The sequence below is a fragment of the Haliaeetus albicilla genome, chromosome 16 (assembly GCF_947461875.1).
Source record: "Haliaeetus albicilla chromosome 16, bHalAlb1.1, whole genome shotgun sequence".
Classification (NCBI taxonomy): domain Eukaryota; kingdom Metazoa; phylum Chordata; class Aves; order Accipitriformes; family Accipitridae; genus Haliaeetus; species Haliaeetus albicilla.
In genome coordinates, this window is record NC_091498.1 from 28,813,472 (window position 1) to 28,836,803 (window position 23,332).

Below are 23,332 nucleotides of genomic sequence, written 5' to 3' on the forward strand. Positions count from 1 at the left end.
GAGAAATTTAAGATAAGCATGTAGAGTTCATGGTGTAATCATATTGCTGGGGGTCTACACGCACATCTATCTTCTACACAATGTAGAAAAACTCTGCCAGTAGCCAACGGCTGACGACAAATGCTCTATTTTCATTCCCTAATTAGTCTTCAGGCAGTTATCAGCTAAAAAGACAGCTAAAAAGAACAAAACAGTTCTCTGTTTCCCTTTCTATAAAATGAGAATTTTAGCTTAGGCACTTAAGAGCTGGTGTACCAGGTTAGACCCCAGGTCAGTTTAGTCCCATCTCCTGCCCGGAGAAGGCTGTAAGAGCAGGACAAGGATATCGTCGTATCTCCCCAGCGTACCACGATCTGGAGCTCATGGACCCTCCCGAGCTAGGGGTATTTGATATGTATTTAGTAACCCTGAAGAGATTTCCGCTGCATCATCTGGCAAGGAGTTCCTGAGTTTCACCACATATTGTGGCTAAAAATCATCTCCTCCTCGTTATTTTAAAACTCTTGCCTGCTGACTCCATTATTTCACATCCCCTAGATTTTGTTTTTACCATTTTCCTTTTAAATTAATTAATACATTAGCATTCGTATTTGCATTTCGAAACATTTGCACCTCTATGAAACTACAGAGGTCTGAGACAAAAGCTATTAAAATGTACAAGCCCACGCAGAAAATGCTGGTTTTAAAGATTGGCCTCCATGTTCTGGTACATCTTCCCACCCCATTATCCCTGTTTTGGTAATGACATCTAAAGACTGTCCCGAGGATGCTCTACCCGAAGGATGGTTTAAACAATTTGCCAATGGTCAAGAGTAATGGTAGTTTATCTGCAAAGCCTGCAATACACCATGAACCACATTTTTGACTAGAGCACCTGGAAAAATGAGGTTATAATTTGATACCACCAGAGCCAAATGACCAGCCAGAAGAATATTTTGTAAATAAAAAGCATTGTTATTAGTAACACATTTTGCACAGACCAAAGACAGAAGTTGTATAAAAGCACAGGAGACTGAAGATCGCGACACTGCTGCGGAAACACAAATGCTCTGCTCAAGTATTCGATTTGATTAAAAGCCATTTATTAAAAGGTGAAGGTCTGATAAACACATTTTAACACTCACTTTATTTACAAGTGGCAATTTGTTTTTCTTTTGAATAGATGAGCTTTAGGATCACGTGGATTATCAGAAACGATTACGGTTTCTAGTTTTATTAGGCATATTTTTGTTAGTGTTTCCAGTAGGTGTATCTCCTGTTGCCTGTCACTGCGTGATAGCATACTCTGCTATTTGTTATGACAGCCTGACCCCAAGTGATCTTTATCTATAAGTCTTTTTTTTTTTTTTTTTTTTAATTTAAATAAAACCAAAACTTGCTATAATGTTTGGAAACAGCTGTGTTAGCGCTGGTAGCCATTGCTGGCTGGGACCAACCTGCCCTAATACACACAGCAGTTTACCAGCTCCTGAATTTTTCCCTGAATTAAAGGGGAAAAAAAAAAAAAAAAGGTGAATCTTATCACTCACTTTGTGCATTTGTTTCGTCTCTAAAAACTCTGAATGCCATCAGCTAGGTTTAGCTGCTGTATTAGCAAAGCCTCAAACATATCAGGGTCCAACAGGGTTCATGGACTGCGGTAACGCTCCCACGGAGGACAGGGCTGCAGCCAGAGCCACTGGTACCAGGCACCAGAATTTAGTCATGAAGGCTTCAAAAACAGCAAAGCTGCAAGGGATGTCTTATTTGGCACCAGAAAATCCAAACATGAGACGAATCCAGGGGGCACCAGGCATTCCTTGCTCTGCTGCTCACAGAAGGGTTTGTTTTAGTGGATATTTGAGCTATTCAGATGCAGTATCCCTTTTGACCTTCCTACCCCACTAGCCACAAATCAGAGGGCGTTGGGAACTTGATGTCCCAGCATCTCTTCATCGAACGAAGGGCACTGCGGTGGGGATGGCAATGAGAGGCAGCAGAGCACACTAATAAGACTTTATTGATTTGCCCAGCACAAGCAGCAATTTTACACTTAGGCACTGCAGCCATTTAAAAGGAACAGAAGCCAGCTGGCAAAAAAGGTTTTATTGAGAATTGAACCTGGTAAAAGCCAAACTATTTTACTCTTTTGTATCAAACTATCTAAGTTAGAGATGGGAAATGTTATTTAAGAACACAGTACAGTCTTATTCTTTGCCATGACTGTATGCTACTCGCATACAGGTGAATTCAATAGAAATTGTTTCTCAGTTGCTCATCAAAATCCTAGTATCTCCTTATTTCTATGGCAACAACGGCCATTCACTCTGCAAAATCCAGTACTTTTCTGCTTGCTTTACTTGTTCATACGAAAAAACCTGCAACTTTTACTATTCAGGTAAAGGAGCAGTAATCCAGATATAAAATTTTTTTACTGTGTTTCATACTTAACTGGGGAGACTTAACTTGATCCTTCTAACCTAATGATGTATTACTCCTATCCACCTGCAAACGATTTATTATAATTTCCAAAGCTTATGACAAAGTATTATACAGTTCAAATAGCAATTATGTAGGAAAATTGAAGCTGAGATAGCTGGGCTACTTGGGTTACCAGACTGCTACGTTTCTACATAACTTGTATATGATGTAAAAAATACTGCCTCGTATTTATTTACTGTGACTTGATCTGTTCCTAGTCGCTCACAGTTTCTGCATCGTACCCTTCTAACAGCATCCTCCACCAGTTGTACTTGCAGTAAGAGTTAATACATGACCAATAACAGCATGTAACTTTAGGAGTAAGAAAAATTAGATCTTGCTTATAACTGGATAAATTACGCAAACATTTTGCAACACAGCCGTGTCTCAAGAAGAGCGTGTCCAACGGGATGTCTGGCCAAACATACGGGCTCCAGGCTCTGCCTCGTCCCACTGTTCTCCAAAACAGATTGTCCAAGAAATACTTTTGAGATTCACCTGTCTGCCAGGCAGGAAAGCCAAATACTGCTTTTCAGAGTTAGGTGTAGCATTTCTGTGATGGTTAGAAAGGTCAATAGGCAAGAAGAGAGCACTCTCGTCTTTCTGAGGCAGAGATGAGGCCACGATTCAGGAATGTATTTGAGCACATGCTTACTTTTAAGTGTATGCTCAAATACCAGTTCAGTCAAGAGGAAGCAAAGAGCACAGACACATGCTTCATCAAGCATGGGTTATATTTCCTTCCCAGGCTCAGCCAACCTGACAAAGGTCAGGTTTGGCCCTTTTCATGCTTTTTTGCTACACTGATATGCAATGTTTTTTCAGGCAATTGCATTTAAAAATTTTGTAAGGTGAAGAGCTGGAATACAAACTTAGCATATCTGCAAACTTCTGTAAGGTGCCGTTGCTATTGCAATTGCAGATACGGTAATATTTCAGATATAGTAATCTGAAAAAATAACATTAGTATTGTTAAGACACATACAACATAAGGCAGTAGCACTGAGGGGTGTAAGCAGAGCCCTGCCATGACAGGCACTGTATCACCCCAGAACCCGGAGGATAATCCTGCCCTCAGGGAGTTCTAAACCCAATCGTTCTCAGGTTTCACAAGCGTTTTAAGTCAATGTCAGCGCAGGCTGTCATGAAAAGAGAAATTCTGTGATCCCAGACCCTCTTTACAGCTCTTACCAGCAACTGTACATCTCGTGCAACGAGCTAGATAAAGGCACTAAATCCAGCGGAAACGGAGCCTAGCTAAGGGACATAATTCCAGTTTACCACGTAGTCACGCTATCACCAGAAATAGCACAAACATCTCATTGGGGACCAGACCACATTTTTGACAGGTAGCCCACACAGACCGGCTCACCCCAACTATGAAGCCACAGACGTGGTGACTGACACAGGACCGACGCTCTCCGCCTGGCTGAACGCGGTGACTTAAGGGAAAGAAGGGGCAATGGCGACAAGTCCCTGCCCGGCGCGGCAGCACGTCTCCTCTGCGACTGTCCCACCTGCCCAGGTGCCCTGGCGTAACAGGTATGAAGCTCTGCGAGTGGAACCGAACGAGAACGAGGACGATGGTTCATCTAGCGTGGAGGTGTCGCCGAGGTTAAGCCGGCCTACGCTCTGCATCAAAACTGCTTCCATAAAGAAAAAAAGATAGGCCACCTTCATAGGAGACTCCTTTCTGATGGGAACAAAGCCCAACACGCAGACCGGACCCGCTTCTCAGAGAATTCTGCTGCCTCCCTGGGGTTAAAGATGTGAAGAAAAAGCGTCCTACGTTGATACGGCCCTCAGATTATTATCCATTATTGATTTTTCAGGTAGGCAGTGATGAAGTTGCAACAAGAAGTGCGAGGGCAATCAAGAGAGAATTCAGGGCCTAGGGACAACTGGTTAAGGGATCAGGAGCAGAAGTAGTGTCCTCTTCTATCCTTCCAGTTGCAGGGACTGATGAGAGAAGAAACAGGAAAAGCCAGCAGATCAATACCTGGCTCCGAGCCTGGCAGAATTTTGGGGGTTTTGGATCACAGGTTGGTTTACACGACACCAGGCCTGCTGTCAAGAGATGGGGTACAGCTGTATCAAAGGGGGAAAAGAATCTTTGCACAGGAGTTAGCAGGACTCGTGGAAAGAGCTTTAAACTAGATTTGAAGGGGGAAAGGCATAAAACCAGGCTCACTAGAGATAAGCCTGGGGGCAGCATGCCAATGTTTGAGGGACAGCGTGCTAGCGAGATCCTTCGGTCTGCCGTCTCAGTGGAGGTAGGGGATGGAGATCCATGCGACGTCAAAGACTCAAGGGATGTTGATGTGTTAGAAACCATGGAAGTGCCTGAGAATGAATGGTCACATAGGAATTAGGGCTTCTCCCCCCAAAAAGGTGGCAGGATCAATAGCCCAACTGAAATGCATCTACCCCAATGCATGCAGCATGGGCAACAAACAGGAAGAGCCGGAAGCCATCGTGCAGGAGGAAAACTATGACATAGTTGCCATCACGGAAACATGGTGGGTTGACTGGCACAACTGGAGTGCTGCAATGGATGGCTATAAACTCTTCAGAAGGAACAGGCAAGGACGGAGAGGCGGTGGGGTAGCCCTGTACGTTTGGGAGTGTTCTGATTGTCTAGAGCTTAATGATGGTGATGATAGGGTTGAGTGTTTATGGGTAAGAATCAGGGGGAAGGCCAACAAGGCAGATATCATGGTGGGAGTCTGTTAGAGACCCAACCAGGATGAAGAGGCAGACAAAACATTCTGTAAGCAGCTGGAAGAAGTCTCAAAATTGGTAGAACTTGTTCTCGGGGGGGACTTCAACTTACCAGACGTCTGCTGGAAATACAATACAGCAGAGAGGAAACAGTCTAGGAGGTTCCTGGAACACGTGGAAGGTAACGTCCTGACACAGCTGGTGAGTGAGTGAACTAGGGAAGACACCCCACTGGACCTGCTGTTTGTGAAGAGAAGGACTCATGGGTGATGCGATGGTTGGAGGCTGTCTCGGACACAGCGATCATGAAATGATATGAGTTTTCGATTCTCGGAGAAGTAAGGAGGGGGGTCAGCAGAACTGCCACCTTGGACTTCCAGAGGGCAGCCTTTGGCCTGTTTAGGAGACCGGTGACACGGTTTAGTGGTAGACTTGGCAGTGTTAGGTTTACGGTTGGACTCAATGATCTTAAAGGTCTTTTCCAACCTAAATTCTATGGATGGCCAAGTTTTTCCTCTTTAGAAGCAGACAACATTACGTAACCTCCTATCAACCCCCCCCCCCCCCCCCAAACATTTTACAGCATGTTTGAACTGTATTACCAAATTAAAAATGATCTTTGATATATAAAACAGAAATTGAGAAAATGTTATTGCAAACATGCCAAGCATTGTTAATATAACTTCTAATTCTTCCAAAGTTAATCTGATTTTGAATTTACTGTAATGTTAAAGCACAGGCTTACTGGCACAGAACAGTTAACAACCTTAAGCAGAAAAGCAAGTCAACACAGGTTAGGGGTTTCTGCCAAGAAACATTTATTTAGATGCTGCAAGATTTATGTCCTTTCCGCTGATGGATTCAAAGTGATTGGTAACTAAAAAAAAAATTTTTTAAAAAATCATTAAACCAAGACATTTGCCTCAAAGACTGTACTTCCTCCTTCACTGTCATCTGATGGGACGTTCCCTGGCAGATGATTAAAAATTGAGGGATTTATACCAGATACTCAAGGTTAAGAATTTCTCCCATACTATGTCCTAGGGAGTAAACCTAAGAACAAAAATCATGACCAGAAATTTGCAAAACTATGAACTTTTGGTTACAGTATTTGAAGGAGAGGTTTGCTTTTATGAAAATCCATTTAATTCAAATCTAGATGCAAATCATGGATGTTGAAGTTTCTCAAAGTTTGGATTTTCTTCAGACACCGGTTTTGTTCACTGTGTTTGATCAGCCATGGAATTTACATACTGGAAGATGACATTTTTCAAGACAGTCTGACCACCTATTAACCATCATAAGTGGATTTTTGCCTACAAGTGAACACCTTACTTGCAATTTAGGAAAAAAATAGTTCAATTACAGTGAGCAATAAAAACTGAATTTTAAACTATTAAGATTTCTCTAACCTTACAGAAAGAAAAACAGTATCATTTTTCCCTTGTGGAAGACAGAGCATTAGTTATCATAACTGCCGCTGCCTCTCTGTCTCCTGTTCTGAAGAATGTAAAAGCTACAGCTTTCCATCCAGCAAGTGATGGACTTCAGGAGAACCCCAACCCTTCAAAAAAAGTTATGATTTACCAAAACAACAGAAAACAGTCTCATTCAGAGATGAAAAAGGCTCAAATACCCAAGTCAGCACCTCAAACCCGTGGCAGCTCATCACTTCAAATAGATTTACTAAGCATCAAGGACCAGTCAGCAGTGCAGACCTGGTTGAGCTGCCAGTTCTCTCCTTGTCAACATCCAGTACGTGGATGCTCGAGGATTCCAGATAAGCCACGGGGAACATCAAGATAAGAAAATGGCTGTTTTCCCGCCTTGGAAACCTGCTGTCATTTTGACCACAAAAAGAAAAGATTCTCCATGAACACGTGAATATAAACCTTCAACCAGTTAGCAAATTGAAAACTTAACAAACAGATCTGAATATTTACATTTGGATATATACACCCAGTGTATATGTATCTTGGAACAGATTTGTAAGTGTTTCCACTGTGTACTGCTTGTAAAATTTCAGAGTTTGGAAAAGTGCCCTGAATGCTACGTCATTGCATTCGCTGCCAGAGTAAGAAGAGGGCTAATAAAATAAGCATTAGCAGGAGAACACAATGCGAGAAGCAAATTTTTAGAAGGGAGGCCTTCTTCAGGTTTTATGCTTTCCAGTATCAACCTCAAAAGAAAATGAGCGGGTAAGAGTAGAGAAAAGGAAAGGCAGGTGGCTCGCCAAATGATGTATTCAGACCGATGACAACTTTTCACAACAAAGACATCATAACTAGAAACGTAATTGTTGAAAGCCCAGCTTGTATTTTATTGAACATCTGCTGCGAGAGAAGATGCTTCCAGCGCAATTAAGATCAATTTCTAAAAGCTGGTTTTTAATTAAATGGACATAAACCACAAAGGTCAGAAACCTGAAATTATTCTGAAGTTACACTCTCAGGCTCATTCTGTGTTTTGATTTTTGTTGCATTTATCCTCAATACGTGTTTTGACAATTTACTGTAGATGTAGGCAGTTGTGCAGATGCAGGAGGTGGCACTGGAAGTTACCTCCGTTCTAGGGAGGATTATGGCTGGGAAAAGGCCATCAGCATCTGTTTAGGCCCCCCCAACCCAACTTGGCTTTCTCTTTTCCCAATAACATTACAAACCACAGCTCCCAAGCTGTAACACACACACACACACACATAGTATGTGGAGCACTGCAAAGTGCTCTGGCTTGCACTGGGTGGAAGTTGTAGCAGCTCCTGATTCTCACCTGGGCAGGGAGGTTAAAATAGGCATTAAGAGTTGACTGGCAGTAGCTTATTTCTGCAAATAAGAGAAATTCCCAGCTCCAAGGCTCCCTTGCTGTTTTCCAAAGTGTCTGTCAAAACTAGGTAGTGGCTAGACTGATGCTTCCGACACTGGTCAGAGAAATGAAATGAAGTCCCTTGGAGATAAGGAGATCAAAACAGGTAACACAGCAAATGTTGGAGGAGCCAACAGGTTTGTGAGAGAAGGATGATTTTTTTTTTCTTTCTTTTTTTCCTATTAAGAAACTCCTCCTCCACACCTGACAAAACATCCCTCCAACACTATTCCAGGGCCTCCCTTCCTCTTCTTGCTGCTGCAAAGCAGCTCCAAGAGAGCAAGGGGATCACGAGAGCAGCAGCAAGAAGGGAGCGGGCACCCCAGAGGGGAAGGGAACCGGCGGCCGCTGCCGAGACCCCCCTGTTCTGCATCGGAGCTGTCACAAGAGGGGCTGCAGGGGACCCAGGGACCCCACAACGCTTTGCCTCGAGGTGGAAAAGGAGGTTGCACTGGCCACTTTAGGGAGGCTGTGCCCAGGACGTGGGAAGAAAGAAAAGAAGGAACGGGGATGAAGAGAGGCATCCTTCTGCACGCGTGGGATGTCCGGGGGCAAGGCAGAAGCTGCTGTCATCAACAGTGGTAACTGAAGAAATCACGTACAGGAGCAACTCTACTAATTAATATTTTACTGACTACCTTTTTTTTTTTTTTTTTAATGCTGTTGAGAAAAAGCAGAGGGTGGGTTCACAAGGACAGTAAAGCTGCATTTTCCATTCATCCCAAATGTGTTAAAAGACATTTCTGTCCTCCATTCAGCTACATACGCAAATTAAGACACAGTATATTGAAGACCACGCAGTTGTTTATGAAGAGGATACTTCATTCAAATGGATGACAGATAGAAAAGAGATTTTAAAGCTTCTGAGTTGTTTATGATAAACAAATATGTGCCTGTACAAGTTCACTTCATGATAAAAAAAAATATTGGACAAGAGTCAGTAGAGTTGCACAAGGAAGCAAACATCCTCCAACACATATACCAAAGGCCTATCAGAAAATTTTCCTTAGCTTCTTTACACCCACTCAACATGCAATTCACTTTGTTTTCTTTTTAACCAAGGAGAAAACAGCTTCAGAGATAGTATTAATCTTTGCTCGGCTAATTCAGTATCTTAGATGACCCCTATACGTACTTGCAGTTAAAAGCAGCACATCAACTCCATTGTAGAAGCACTAAACAAAGTACTTTTACAGAGAATTATACACCAAAATAAAAACAAAGGAAACCTATTAAAAAAACACAGCTCTATAAAACAGAGAAGTTTCACTGTGTCCGCAGTATAGTAGGATCCCACGTACACCACCTACCCAGAAAGAGGACATTAAAGACTATTTCATACAATGATAATTTGCAAGACCATTGTGGAGCATTATAAAGACACTGAGAGCTGATGACTCAAATACAGAAAAATAACAACGCTTCACACCCTTGCACCACGGCAGTTTGCACACTGGTCGCTACTACTCTTCATTGTCCTGCAAAACATGAGACTTCAAAGGTGACAAATCCAGGAACTTAACCTTTTATCTCTCTATTCTCCCTTCACTTAGGCCAGCACAACTCTCCTGTGGTGCCACGCTGTCACCCAAAGCGCAGAACTTGCTCTTCTCAGTCCCTCGCTCCTGCCCCGCGTTGTTCCTCCCATCGCACCGGCACACACGGAGCCAGGCCACGAGCTGGAGCGGCTAACTCATCTGAGATAAAACCGTAATACAAAAATCCCACCATTTCTCTTGGATTAACGTTACCTTGCGCCGGTTCCTCAGCCCATGTCAACGCACAGCTGCACATATCCTCGCGCTGGCACAGTGGAGGAGGCAACGGTGGAGGAATGTGAACAAGCTGCCAGGGGAAGGTGGGACTGTTTCTCTTGGCAACAATGCCAACTAATGCCAGTTAAAAGGAACTCTTATTTAGGGCCGTAATAATTGCAAGTTGAAGTATTTTTCGTTATGTGTTTATGTGGTTTTTCTACTTCTATTTTAGCCAAAAGAATACAAAAGTCAAAGTTTAATAAAAAATAATCCATCGAGTCCCTTGTCCCTTGAGTTACTCTAAAATCAGACATGGTCTTTCAGCCATCGTCATCAATCTTATGTCCCATACAACTTCCTCGGTAGGATGCCTTGAAGATGAACAGCAAATCTTCCCAGCTACTTTTTAAATTACTTCCAATACCAAACGAGACCCTTCATACCATATTAAGCATGAAAGCAGCATCTCGGAGTTGTTAACTGTAACTGTTCAAAAGGATTAATTTGGCATCGGAGTAGTGACAGCAACTGATCCCAGCCTTAACCTGGATGGGACTACACAACAGATTAACAAGGTTCTTGATGTTCTTGATATTCTTTCTGTCTCACATACATTTTATTCTGGGTGTTGCCGTACTCTATCATTGCAATCACTGGCAGCTACCTATCTTTAGCTGGAGCAGTTGTATTTTGGAAGTACATACATACATGTGTTTCACAGGCCAAAAATTCTTAGGACTTTCCTCGGGGACATAATACATTACAGACTCATTTTTAAAGCTATATATCAGTTTCAATAAGGATTTGCTCAGCTTCCAGACACTAATATTTCCTATGCAGACATGTGTGCAAGAGTCATTCCCCTGCAGCAATACAGACACCATGACCTAAACTCGTCACGATCTCGCTAGACGCCCACAGAAATAGGCAGGTTTGCTGAACTGCCATAGCAATGAATGTAAACCTCCTGCTGCAGCACTGAAGATGCCTATTTTGTTTCCTCAGATTGACATAGGCTTTTTTAGGTGGCAGTAACAGGGAGGTGAAGTCATCATGTAGTCTCAATCGCAGTTGAGAATGGCATTAGTGGCTTCCGAAAATCGCAAAGAACAGCAGACATGAGCAAGAACAGGATCCACCAAACCTTCTCCCTTTCTAATTCTTTTTCTTTCCAAAGTTTTCCAAGGATTCACATCAAAGGTCACAAGTTATTTGTACAGAATAACAAGTTTCTCATGAATCAAGAGGCAAATACTCAACTCTTGCAGTAATAACGCTGCATACCGGTGAGCCACGGTCATGAAAAACAAGAAAGGACTACAAGCTTGCAGCCAAAGCCCCCAAGAAGAGGATGGGCCGGCTGTGGGAGATCTCTTCTGCCACCAGAGTCCTAGAAATCTCAGCGATCTTTGTCTTCCTTTACTTGTGACCCAAACTGTTCTCATTAGAAAAATCTTTTGTAACGTTCTTTTAACAAGACTGAAACTCTACCGTCAGCAAGACCTTCTGAAGAACACGGGTTTGACACTAGCGTACCAGGAACTACCAACAGTCATAGCTCGTCCCGGTCCAAGACCAAGCATTCAGTGGGCATTTAGCCACAATAAAACCCTTGCGTACAGCAACGCATCAGGCTCTCACGTGAAATACGTGCCTCGATCCCTGCCAGAAAGGCAACGGGGAGGCCAAAAACCTGAAAGATACAAAAGCAATAAAGAAGTTCAGGAAGAAATTGCGAAATTTTTCAAGAAATTCTCTGCCTCCACAAATGCTGCTACCTGGAAAGCAAATATGTTTTCTGTGCGAGTGCTCTCCAATGTTTTTGTGATCCCGGTGCCTCACCCAGAACATTTTGTAGCTAATGGGAATCTGGAAAATCATGCCCTAAATATCCACAATATAAAGATATGGCACAGCATGTGGAGAGGTCAGATAACTGCAGCAACTCTAGTGTTTATGTTCTGTTTTGCTTTTAAAAACCTTCTCAGTCTTCCATTAGATAATTGCAGGTTTCATCTTCTCACTTTCAAGGTTTATTTTCAAAACACTTCTGTCACTAAAGCAATTTCTAAGTTATCTACTTGTCAAAAGCAATTTACAGACTTTCGCATGACAGAAGCGAAGCATACAAAATATTCTCTTCCTGCATATAAAATAGTGCTATTGAACTACTTTTTCTCTCAATATTATAAAAATAAACATGTAAATCAACCTGCCATTTTAGAACTAGCATGAAAGTGCCTTCGTACTATCATGACATTCACCTAACGTAAGTCAGGGTAAATAAGAGATTTTGCACATTCAGTACAAGGGAAATACGGGCTTTCCTATACATGAAAACATGCATGATGCTGCCAAAAGCAGATAACAAGGTGCAGAGTTACCAAAAACAATGTTTAGATTAAAAAAATGCATGAGAGGCACAAGACAAATGCTGCAATTTTGTTCTTCTCCTCATGATGTTTAAGGAGTAATACTGAGATACTTGTTTAGGTTTCCCCCCATCTCATCATTTACCATAGAAGTATCAGAAATTGTAAGTCTAGCCTACCTACTTTTTCCCTAGAAACCTTAGCAGAAACCTTCCCCAAAAAATCTTGAGAAGTTATCAAACTGAACTGCCTTCATACTCCTCCTTTAGCAAAGCGTTCTTCAGATGCTAATACTAAATAGGAAAAAAATTCCTCAATTAAAAAAGCTATCAAAATAAAGACCCTGTCAACTCTCAGATAATTTAGTTTCCATTATTTTTAGAACAAATTTGGAACTGAATATCTGAAATATATCCCATTCGGTTTAGGTCACGGTGCACACAACCAATCTGATCAGGTAATCAATATTAAAATGGTATTATTAAAGAAAAATCAGTATTTCGTACTCGATATGATGCTTGCCTGCATAACTCCAAGCAAGTTGTATGAAACAACACAGCAAAGTTTCAGCTTTTGATGATAGTGAGAGTGCTCCATTCATCTCCTTTTTTTAATAGAAGATGAATGCTACCTCAGGATTCAGATATTATTCAAACGCAAGACTTGTTAAAACTCATCTCAGATAATTGTAAGGCTTAACTTTTCTTGTTAAGAGGACAGAGAGGATAACTGAAGATGTTCCATGTCAACAACTTGTTTTAAAAATAAAAACCAGGGTATTTCTAAAAGGCGCACCTAATGCACAAGGCATGTTTAGGTTGGTCAGTTGTACCTAATCCAGGATACATCAAATACAGACCCACTGGGGTTTTGTGTGTGCACAGTATGTGTACATGTGGGTTCAGCATTATGATTTCCCTCCATTAGAGAAACACAAAAATTGCCAGCTCGTGGCTTTGATGGCGGACTCAGAACATGGGGTTACGTATGAACGCCCAAGAGCCCACCTTAAGAAGATCAGGTTAGGTGAGTTCAACAGCCATCAACTACAATCTCTCATCTGGCTGAACAGAACAGCTCTACATGGGAGCCATTATATTTCAAGAATTGCACTTTTTTTTTTCCTCTTTTGCCTTTCTAATCTGGAAAGCAATTCTCCTCGCAAGTTTAGTACACATGCTGACCTGTCTGTTGGGCGGGCGGAAGACCAAGCACTTGGGAAGAGCATCTGATCGACAACTGAGAAGTCATCTCCTGCCCCACCTGCACCTCTGAAGGGAAGGTTGTTTCTGGGAGGACGAGGCAGCCGCTCCTAACGCGAGCATGGCCGGGAGAGGAGCAGAAAGCCCGAGCGGGCTCTCCTTGAGCTCAGGCTGGTCCCCCTCCGCACAGGCTCTCCGTGCACAAGCCACAGGGCAGCCGAGCATCCCCACAACCAAAGGGAAGACGGGCAAGCGGCTGTAACTTCTATCAGCTGCCCGTGATGCCCTAGCAGCCCTCTAAGAGAAATGGAAACCATGCAAACCCTACACAAAAAAAAGGGATGCAGGGAGCAGCCGCCTCGTGCGCTGCCCGATCAGCAGGCACAGACCTCAGAAGAGGTCGGAGAACCTTCTCTCCCAAGCACTGATATTGTCCCTTTGCTAAACAAAGGCGGTGAGGACCGAAGACCGTAGGCGTTAAGTAAACGCTGCTGCCCCAACGCAGCCTGCTACTGCTCCCGCTGAAATCAAAGATAACGACTGCGGCAGCAGCAGGGGACCCGGCCTTGAACAAACATCTCCAGCTGAGTGGAAATGGTGAATCACATTTTCTGTATTTTTAGGTGATATTTGTTTCTTTTTATGAAATGATTTATTTAAAGCTGTTCTTCAGCCTAAACTTTTCCAGATATTACACTAAAAAAAAATAAATAATCACAGTTCTTTTTATAATGTACATCAGTTTTCTTTTGGCTATCTTGTTTTTAAAAAGCCACGAAACTATTACTTTTTGAAGTGATGCAAAACTAAACATGCTGCTCTGAAAAAGCCCGTAATTAAGCAGGCTGTAATAATTTTTCACTATCTGGCTCCTTTTCAAAGCATACGTCATTCTTTTGTTCCTCCTGCAGTATATTCTCATGGCAGCAGCAACCATGCTGATCCTAGGCATTAATTACTGTTTAGGAGAATGGAAAGGAGGAGGGCAAACAGAAAGGAGAGAGCAAAGAAAACAACGCTATACAATTCCACAAAACCCCTCACTGTGATACTGAAAAAGTAGCTTACAAATACCTACCCACACAACGCTTGTTACAGGATTTATCTGTTCCTTTTAAGGACCTAACCTTCTAACAAAGATCTTTAGATCCTCAGTCTAAGGAAGATACAGACATCTATTTTTAGTTAGCCAAAAAAACCCCAAAAACATCACTGCTAAAAGAAAAAATACATATATTTATGGGAACTATTTGCCTGGGTTATTTCGAAAGTGCCTCAGAGAGGTCTCGTATTAATCTAAACTAACATTTATTTCTACACAATAGAGAGTAATTAAAATTAGCCTGGGTATCAGCGAGTTTCTCATGTGGCCTCTGTAGGTGCTAGTGACACCTTTTAGACACCAAATGACAAGGTGCCTTAGGTACACAACGAGGAGAGCCCCACGCTTCTACCATGATCTTCCACCTATAAGCTACACGCTAGAGATTTTCACATGAAAAAGTTGGTATCTGTAGAGTCGCCCTTTTTAAAAGGTATTAATAATTCAGTAATTATTAGTGCAGAACAGTAATTACACAATCATTCAATAATTCCATTTTGAAAGACATCCACAGCAACCAATGTTTCCTATTCTATTTCACACTCAGAATTGCTATTTAACTTGTATTAAGTAATATTCTTTTTGAGGTGAAGGTTGGAATCAGTCCTGGTCAAAAAAGATTTTCTGAAAGACATAAAAATATTATGTGTTTGGCACTTAAAAGAGTACAGAATGATCCGAGGCCCCACAGGGTGAGATTTACGCTGTCATCAGTGTTTGTGTTTCATATTCAGCTTATGTTCAGAGCCATATCTGCCAGAGCCAGCTGAAGTTCAAAGCTAAGAGCCTTGGCTTACTACCTCAGGTACAATAATATGCTAATGCGGCTATAGATAAGTTTCAGGTTGGATCTGCCTCATGCTTAAAAAGCTCAGAGCAGGTGCAAAACAAGCTAAGGGTTATGGCCAAAAAATCATTAAATACGTAACTAAAGTTATTTACACAGATGGTTAGCAATGAAGACTTGATGACCTTTTCCATTGGAAAAGAGCTGAAATTTTAGTGACTGTATTAAAAAAACCAAGATAGATCACAGCCTTTAGTTTTCTGAACTATACAAGTATATGCATGCGGATTTTTTTTTAATATATATATACACCTATATCTCTCTATATATCTATCTCCATTCTATGATTCTATAACTTGACTGGCAGTAATGAGAGAGACCATTGGCACAAGAAGAAACTTAGGAATTCAGAGCATCCGGGAAAAAAATCTGAAGGAAATATCATCCAAAATTCTCTCATATCTCCAGCTGGTTTCCAAGGGACACCATATTCCAGAATCTGGATTAAAAAAGAAATACAGATGTTGCACAGTGTCTACATATATATACACCTCAGAATTTGTTCTTGTATGTAGTTATCATGGATAGCATCCAAACTCTCAGATACTATAGGCGCATACGTATCTAAGCACATATGTGCGAGATCACCTACGGCCTTTAGAACAAGAGTTAAACAGAAGCTTTGTACTCTTCTACAGCCTTGCTCGTTCCTGATCTCGAGTTTCACACATCCTGCTATTGAGCCTAAAGATGCATAAGCTCTTGGTGTCTCCTGAATTCTGATGCCTCTTGGACTTGCCAAGCTCCTTCATTTTACCTTCAATAAATTTAACTGTGCCTGTGGAGAGCACTACAGTAACAAAGCTTGCAAGGCAGTTGACAGAGTTTGTGAATTCATATCATAAGTCAGCAGAAGGATTTTTTGCACTTCCTGATATTTTTTTATATATCTAGATATCTTCATTTATATATCTCTCAGTACTTTTAATCTGAAATTGATTCTAACATCATCATAGCATTAAGCAACACCTGATTTACAAGCTGAGGTATTACTGTGACATGACATCCATCAAGAAAAAAGACAGACATATTTCCCAGGAACAACAGAACAGTTAATAAGACCATAAATTGTAAAAACATTTAACTAAGCACGCTAATCTATCATGCTAAACTTGAAGCATTAAGTATAAAATACAACGCTTAACAGGCCAAGAATGCCAAACATGCAAACTGATAATCCTTTAAACTGGTCTAGCGATGCCAGTTTTCCATCAGCCATAGAACACTGATAGAAACTTAAATAATCACGGCATGAAGAAAATACTGTATTATTTGTGTGCCGATAGATTATATATTAGCATAGGAATAGGTTTAAGGGATAAAAATTTCTGATGGAAAGATATTAAAATTCGAAACAATTCATATCTGCTCTAGTCTCCTAAATCACTTCCATCTGGTAAATACTATCACCAGCGGTAAAAAGATACCGTAAGGCTTTGTTCTGAGACACTGAAGCCTGCTATTGTGTGAGAACGCATAATAAAGTTCATCCAAGAATATGGACTTCAGAAGACAAAGAAAAAGTCAACATTTACCTTCACGAGGTGCAAAATCCTAGAAAAGATATGGTGTAGCCTGGTATTGTGAAGCAAATTGATTTTTTCTAATGGGAGTTGCTTCCAAGTCTTCCTCTATAAAGAATGCAAGATATCATCTCACTTGTATTTCTCTTCCTCCTTGATTCAGATGGAAAATTCTCTTCTTACTGCAGGAAACTCTAGGCTAGGCTAGTCCATCTCAGTCACCCACAGCTTCCAGCAGTTTTCTGCCCATTTATTTATCCAGACTCTCATTAAGTCTGGGTATGAATCAGCATTTTAAGGAAGGCACATCATTTTAGTGATTTAGTGAACATCATTTTAATGATTATTTGCTGAAAATTCAAACCTTCGCATAGATACAATGACATGCAGAAAAAAAAAAAACACCAAAGCAAACCACAAAAACAGTATTATTGGAATATCTCTGAAGTCATTGCTGTTGAGAAAAGTTTGCTATTCCCACCAAAGTGCAATCACTGTCTTAGTCACCAACCTAGGGACAGACCGAAGGGGCCAGACAATGCAGACAATTGTATTCAGATTAAAGGCCAGTCTGAACCCATTTGCCCATCAGGATTTGGTCCTATGAGTCAAAATTTCATCTTCATTTCTTGCAATGCAAGTCATTAATATTGGAACAGATTATCATAAACCTGATAATTACTCTTCTTCTCCACGCCTCCAAAAGAAGCCTCCAAGGGCTCAATGTGATGCATTTTCAGATTAAGGCTCGCAAGAAGCAATAATGAAAGATGGGCAAGGCTGCTGTACTAGGGGAACTAAAAGCAAGAAAGCTCTGTGTTTGGGGTTTGATGGGGGGGGGGGCAGGCTATAGAGGGAAAGGGAAGTTAGTAAGACTGCAAGAACTTACTTTAAGTACAAATATAGGTACAAATAAGATCGGAGACTTGTGAAACACCATGAAGGTATCCAACTGTTTTGTGGATTCTGTCCCTCTGTATCCCTTTTTTCTCATCCTGGGTTCTTCTCACATTTGGTATATTAGAATTTAATATGTTGCCTCTTAACATTTTAGCTATATACTCTACCAAAAAAAAAAAAAGGCAGCAACAACATTATCTCAATTCTTGTTTGTGTGATTGCTTCCTTGGTGTAGTAAATTGAACTCCAAGAGAGCTCCAAAAGGCTGAAGACCCTTTCCAGAAGCTATACACATATAAAGGACTAGGGCTCTTCTAAGCCACAAGCAAGCAAAGATCAGACTGAAGGTTTCCTTAACAACTTGATACCGCTCCTCTAGATGAGTTTCACAGGTGCGTTACGGATAAAAACAGATCATACACCACTTTGCTGCTCACCAAAGCACTTCATGTGAAGAGGGAAGCACGACTTCCAGGGATTATTTCAAAGGGTCTGTGAGCTGAAGTTGCTCATAGAGCTCATCAGTACAAGACCACGGTGACAGACCCAAAACCTTCACCAACAGAGCTGCCCTTTATTTCGGAGAAATTGAATTAAAGGAATGCGTGTGCATTAGAAGGGGCTGCTGAATCAGAGCATCAGGAGGTTAATTGCTCCATTAGGAAGAGTCAACATGGCGAGTTAATAAAATGAGATGTACTATCAATCAATAGTTTGGAAATGATTCAAATTGTTGGGGTAATGGAAATAAAAGGCCTCTTGGTCTTCTGATTAAAACATTTCACTGCTTTGGGTACAGGCAAGCTTAATACAAAAAGGTAGGAAAACGAAAATGGAAGCTTTGGTTTATAACTCAGGCCATTATAATAACAAAGTGAAATTATGTTTCACCATAACTTGGTATTTAAGAGGAACCAACTAAGTATTGCTTATGGATAGAAACCCTCCTATCATAACTGAATGTTTACTTTAAATGTACTGCGTACATGCCTCACATTCTTGACAAACCGTGTTCTTCAACTATTACATGTCAACTCTAACCTTCATCAGAAAACAAAAAAAAAAAATTAATATTATCCTTAAATTATTTTCAGACAGTAAAATTAACCTTGACCTCAAAATCTTTAGAAGACCTGCATTTCGTGTACCACGTGAAAAGAAAGCTAAAGGAAACTGAACCAGCTTTGCAAATGGTTTCAGGATGACTTAAACTGAAAGGATCACGTCTCAACTGTTATTTTATAAATTTACATTTTAGAAATATTCTTGATTTGCCCTTTTTTTCTTTTTTTTTTTTTTAATTTTGATTTGGGTTTGTGTTTTTTATTTCTTCTCCCCTCCGCATATACACACCTGCCAAGTTAAACAGGAATATGGGAATTACAGACAACGTCTGCTTGGCAATCAGCTGCGACTACAGCTCATGTAGACATGCCCAAACCGGCTTTAAACCAGCGTGATAGCGATCACTAGCACAGAGCTAGGTGTAGGCTACAATATTCACCCCACAGCAGCAGAGATGCTGTGAGCCTTCTGCTGATGGTGCTCTTCTTGAATCAGTGGGAAAGCTGCAGAGCATTGGGTTAGGCTGGGGTATGTCTACATGAATCTACATGTCTGCAAGGAATATGAAGTCTGTTTACATATTTACATTTAAATTCATAAAGTGATAGATAGTCACTGCTATGCCAACTAAAGTGCTTAATTCCATCTTTCTGTCATTTCCTGTATTTAAAACAAAGATCGCAAAACATTTTCTATAAAATCCCTTACAAGTTATCATAAAACACATGATCTATTGCTAGGCATTGGGAAGCTAAGAAATTCATACATTTTCATGCCTGATGAATAAACAAGAGGAAAATGCAGTAATGAATCAAAACATGTAAATGACAATTATCTCAAAGGTCACTGTATTTATGGTGCTCATTATTTATTAATGGTGTATGCTTAATGAACATCCTTCCAATTAAGACTGCGTGATGTCCCATAGCAAATGCAGCAATCACAAATGTGTGAATAGGATAAAGCCTCTCCGTAACTTCCCAAATTAAGCATGTGTGTGAATATTGTATCAGATCCAGGCCAGAGCATTTAACACTCCGTAAGTACACTCAGGTCAGCATTACAAAATGCTAAATGAGTCAATAGTATCAGTGGGTCATAACTCAGAGTTATTAACTTATCCTTTCTTAAATCATTAGTGAAATGTGACATTAATAAATGCCTCAATGCCTTTGCAAACAATAAATGACTCATTATGCTTGTTATTAATTATAGTTGAAGAATACTCTGGATGTGTATTTTTCTTTAAACTTAGATCTGCCAAATTTATTTCAAACGTATGTGGCCCATTAAGGAAGACGAAGGAAGAAAATGGGGGGGGGGGGGGGGCTAAGATTTTTATCCCTTCTTCCCTCACTCTTACCTGGAAGCCTGGTAAAGCCAACATACGTCTTTGAAGGTATTAATAATGCTGCTCTATCCCATAGGGAATTATTGTCCTGAGAGCATAAAAAGCATGTAAATCTGAACTACTCACACACTTTTTAACCTGTGATAAATTTACAAAACATTCATCAGAGCCCACAGCATATCTTTTGAACCTACATCATCTAAGCTTACTGAAAAAGGCTCTCAGCAAGAATCAGATTTTTGTGCTTAATAAGATACTCCCCAGTTGGGGCGGGGGTGTAGCTGGTTGGTTGCTTGGGGTTTTTAAAATGCAATTCATTTTCCTAAACATCTCCTTTTCTACCAAATGAAAAACCTTTCTAGTCCAATGTTTCATTTGCTGTGAACTGCACAAAATATCAGTATCAGTCACTAAGTCTAAATTAACAAGAAATAAAGTGGAAGGGGCTATAAGAACCCTCTTCTGTGAATTTAGTTAAAATATTGCTGGCAACATTGTCATCCTCAGCTTCAACCAGTGACTTTTTACTCATACTGTATATCCCATTCTAAGAATTTGCTATTTAAGATTGTACAGCACTTCCTTACAGTCTTTAACAGATGTTTGTCATATGTGAGACTTCTGTTCACGTCATCCATGCGTAGTTCAAGGGAGGTTCATGATAAAACTATACACGTGAAACAATGCACCAGTGTTTGCTTAATAGAAAAAGGACCTAAAATTCAGATAAAGTTTCAGCTTAACATAAATCAAAAATAGCTCCACGGGAAACCTCCCCCTCACTTGAGACCGGAGTTAAGTAACTTAACTAAGAAAAGACTCTTATTCACCTGGTCAATTGAATTAATTCATAAAATTTCACAGTGAAGAGAAATATACTCATAAAATTACCATCATTTTAATGGAAAATAGTAGCTTCTTTAAAAAAAAAACCACACTGTACCTGCTGTAACTTTTTGAAATCGGAGGTTGTATAGTTAAAAGATCTGCTCTAATCCTGTAGAGTTTTCTTCCCCAAGACAAAGTATTCTATATACTGAAACTCAAGAAAAAAGTTCTTGATGAAATTTGTTTCTTAAGGTCTCATTTTTTTAAAACAAAAAAAAACCATTAGCTTCGGATAATTTAACAAATATACATACCCTTTATCACTAGGTTTATTACCTCTTTAAAAGAATACTTAATAAAACAAACACTTGGGTATAACCAAAATGACAGAGACTTGTTTGAATGCTGCAATAATGATGGCAAAAAATAAAACACTCACTGTGCGAACACTGACTCATTTTTCCTTTGCGCACTCATGCTCTTGCTTCCCTAGCGCGCAGCTGACTACGGAGAGATTAATTTCTGGTATAAAAAGGTTCAGGACCAATGATGCTGAGCGACCGACTATAAATTAAGCTAAGAAAATTGCACATCTATTTTGTCAGGGATATCCACTTAGGAATCATAACTAAAAGAAACAGGCCAAACTCTGGAGGGGACTAAATGGCAATTTAATTTTATATACAAATCCTCTGATCCCCAGGCCATATAATTACCTACTTTTAAGCAAGCTGGGTATGTGGTTTACTCTTTTTTTTTTTTTTTTTTTTAAGTAAAATAACACACATAATAAAGGTTATTTGGCTCTAGCCATCACCCCTTTCCCCCGCACCACGAAGGAAGCAAACCAAAGCAGACGGCCACATACAACGAGCAGTCAACACCTTCGGACGCGGTTTGCTACGGCAAACGCCCACGTCTTTTAGCGGCGAGCTGCGTGCCAGAGCGGCACAAGAACTGGACGGCCATCCCTGCCGCTCGTCCTGAGCTCTCCAGCCAGCTAAAAGACAGAGCAAGATAAAAACATGACAGGTAAAGTTCCCTCAGCCTGGAACGTCACTTATAGACAGACATTTATTGGTCTCTGTGTGTCACGGCCTCGTATCAACGCCAGGTTCACGTAAAAAGTCGGGTAGCGTTACCAGCTAATTACACACCTCCTCACGCTGAAATCAGAGATATGCAAATACACTAGTCCTGACCGCCGCTAGATGAAAAGCAGAAATTGCTATTTAAACTACCAAGTACTGAAGAATACCTCCAGGTGGAATGTGCTAAAAACATGCATCTGGTATGTTACATTGATAAATGGAAAAAGACGTGATGTTTCTTAAATGAATTATTCTTTTCTCTTCCTCCCATCCTTATATATTATAAGCAGTACCCTATTCCCACTTTCATTATCTGGCAAAGTCCATAACTGGAAAACAAGCTGCACATTTTACGACCCCCTAATCCGGCTCTATCTCAAAAGGCAGCCATACAAATCCAACACGAGACCCACCTGGGATATTTTCAAACGGCAAACACCCCACAGCGCTTCCACCTGTTCTTTCTGCGGCTTTTACACACACGGTTCTGTCCTCCTCGCACATCCATCGCTCCCATTAATGGTAAAAGCATTTGTTATTTGGTGTTGATTGATTAACTCTAATGGAATACTTGCACATATCATGGGAATAACACATGTCAAAGCTTTAAAAAAAAAAAAAAAAAAATCAAAAACAAAACCCCCAAAAAACTAGAGCAAGGTCTTCTCAGGACATTGTGATGGGAAACAAACTAAGAGACCTAGTCTGAAAACAAATATACTGATGGCAACCAGGAACTTTTTTAATAACTTGTTTGCCCAGCCTCTCTGGTTGCCATCTTTCTTGTTAAATTGTACCTGAGATTAAACACTGCTAAATATATTGCCAAATTAAGTGAGAGTTGTCAATTAAAAGAGTTGAAAACACATACTGGAGGATCATCATTTACGTTTTTAATATTAGAGTACATTTGTGTAAGTCCTTTGGTCTGGTAAGGAACCTTAGGAATCTCTACCCTATAACTGCAACTCTTCCTTTACACAGTATTTTGCTTAGAATTCAGATGGGAGGTTGAAATCACTCATGATAGCTTGGCTCGAGTTACTGTTTTTACCTACTTACTTTAAAATTAATTTCTTATCCCAAAGCAGAATTGTTGCTACACTTGATTTTCCACAAGTTGTTGCTAACAAACAACGGCAAAACCCCCCATTCCCTGCTAATATAATGACTCAATAACAATATCACTCATTTTACTAAAATGGCAGTCAATAGGATGCACAGATAATTTCTGCTCGCAAACCAGAAGTT

The 23,332-nt window shown here is 40.5% G+C and overlaps 1 protein-coding gene across 2 annotated transcripts in view; it reads right to left on the reverse strand.

Annotated features, from left to right (window-relative positions):
* The window catches only part of NAV2 (neuron navigator 2), a 420,329-nt gene that overhangs the window by 278,326 nt on the left and 118,671 nt on the right, over positions 1-23,332 (reverse strand). The gene's annotated exons all lie outside the window — the stretch shown is intronic.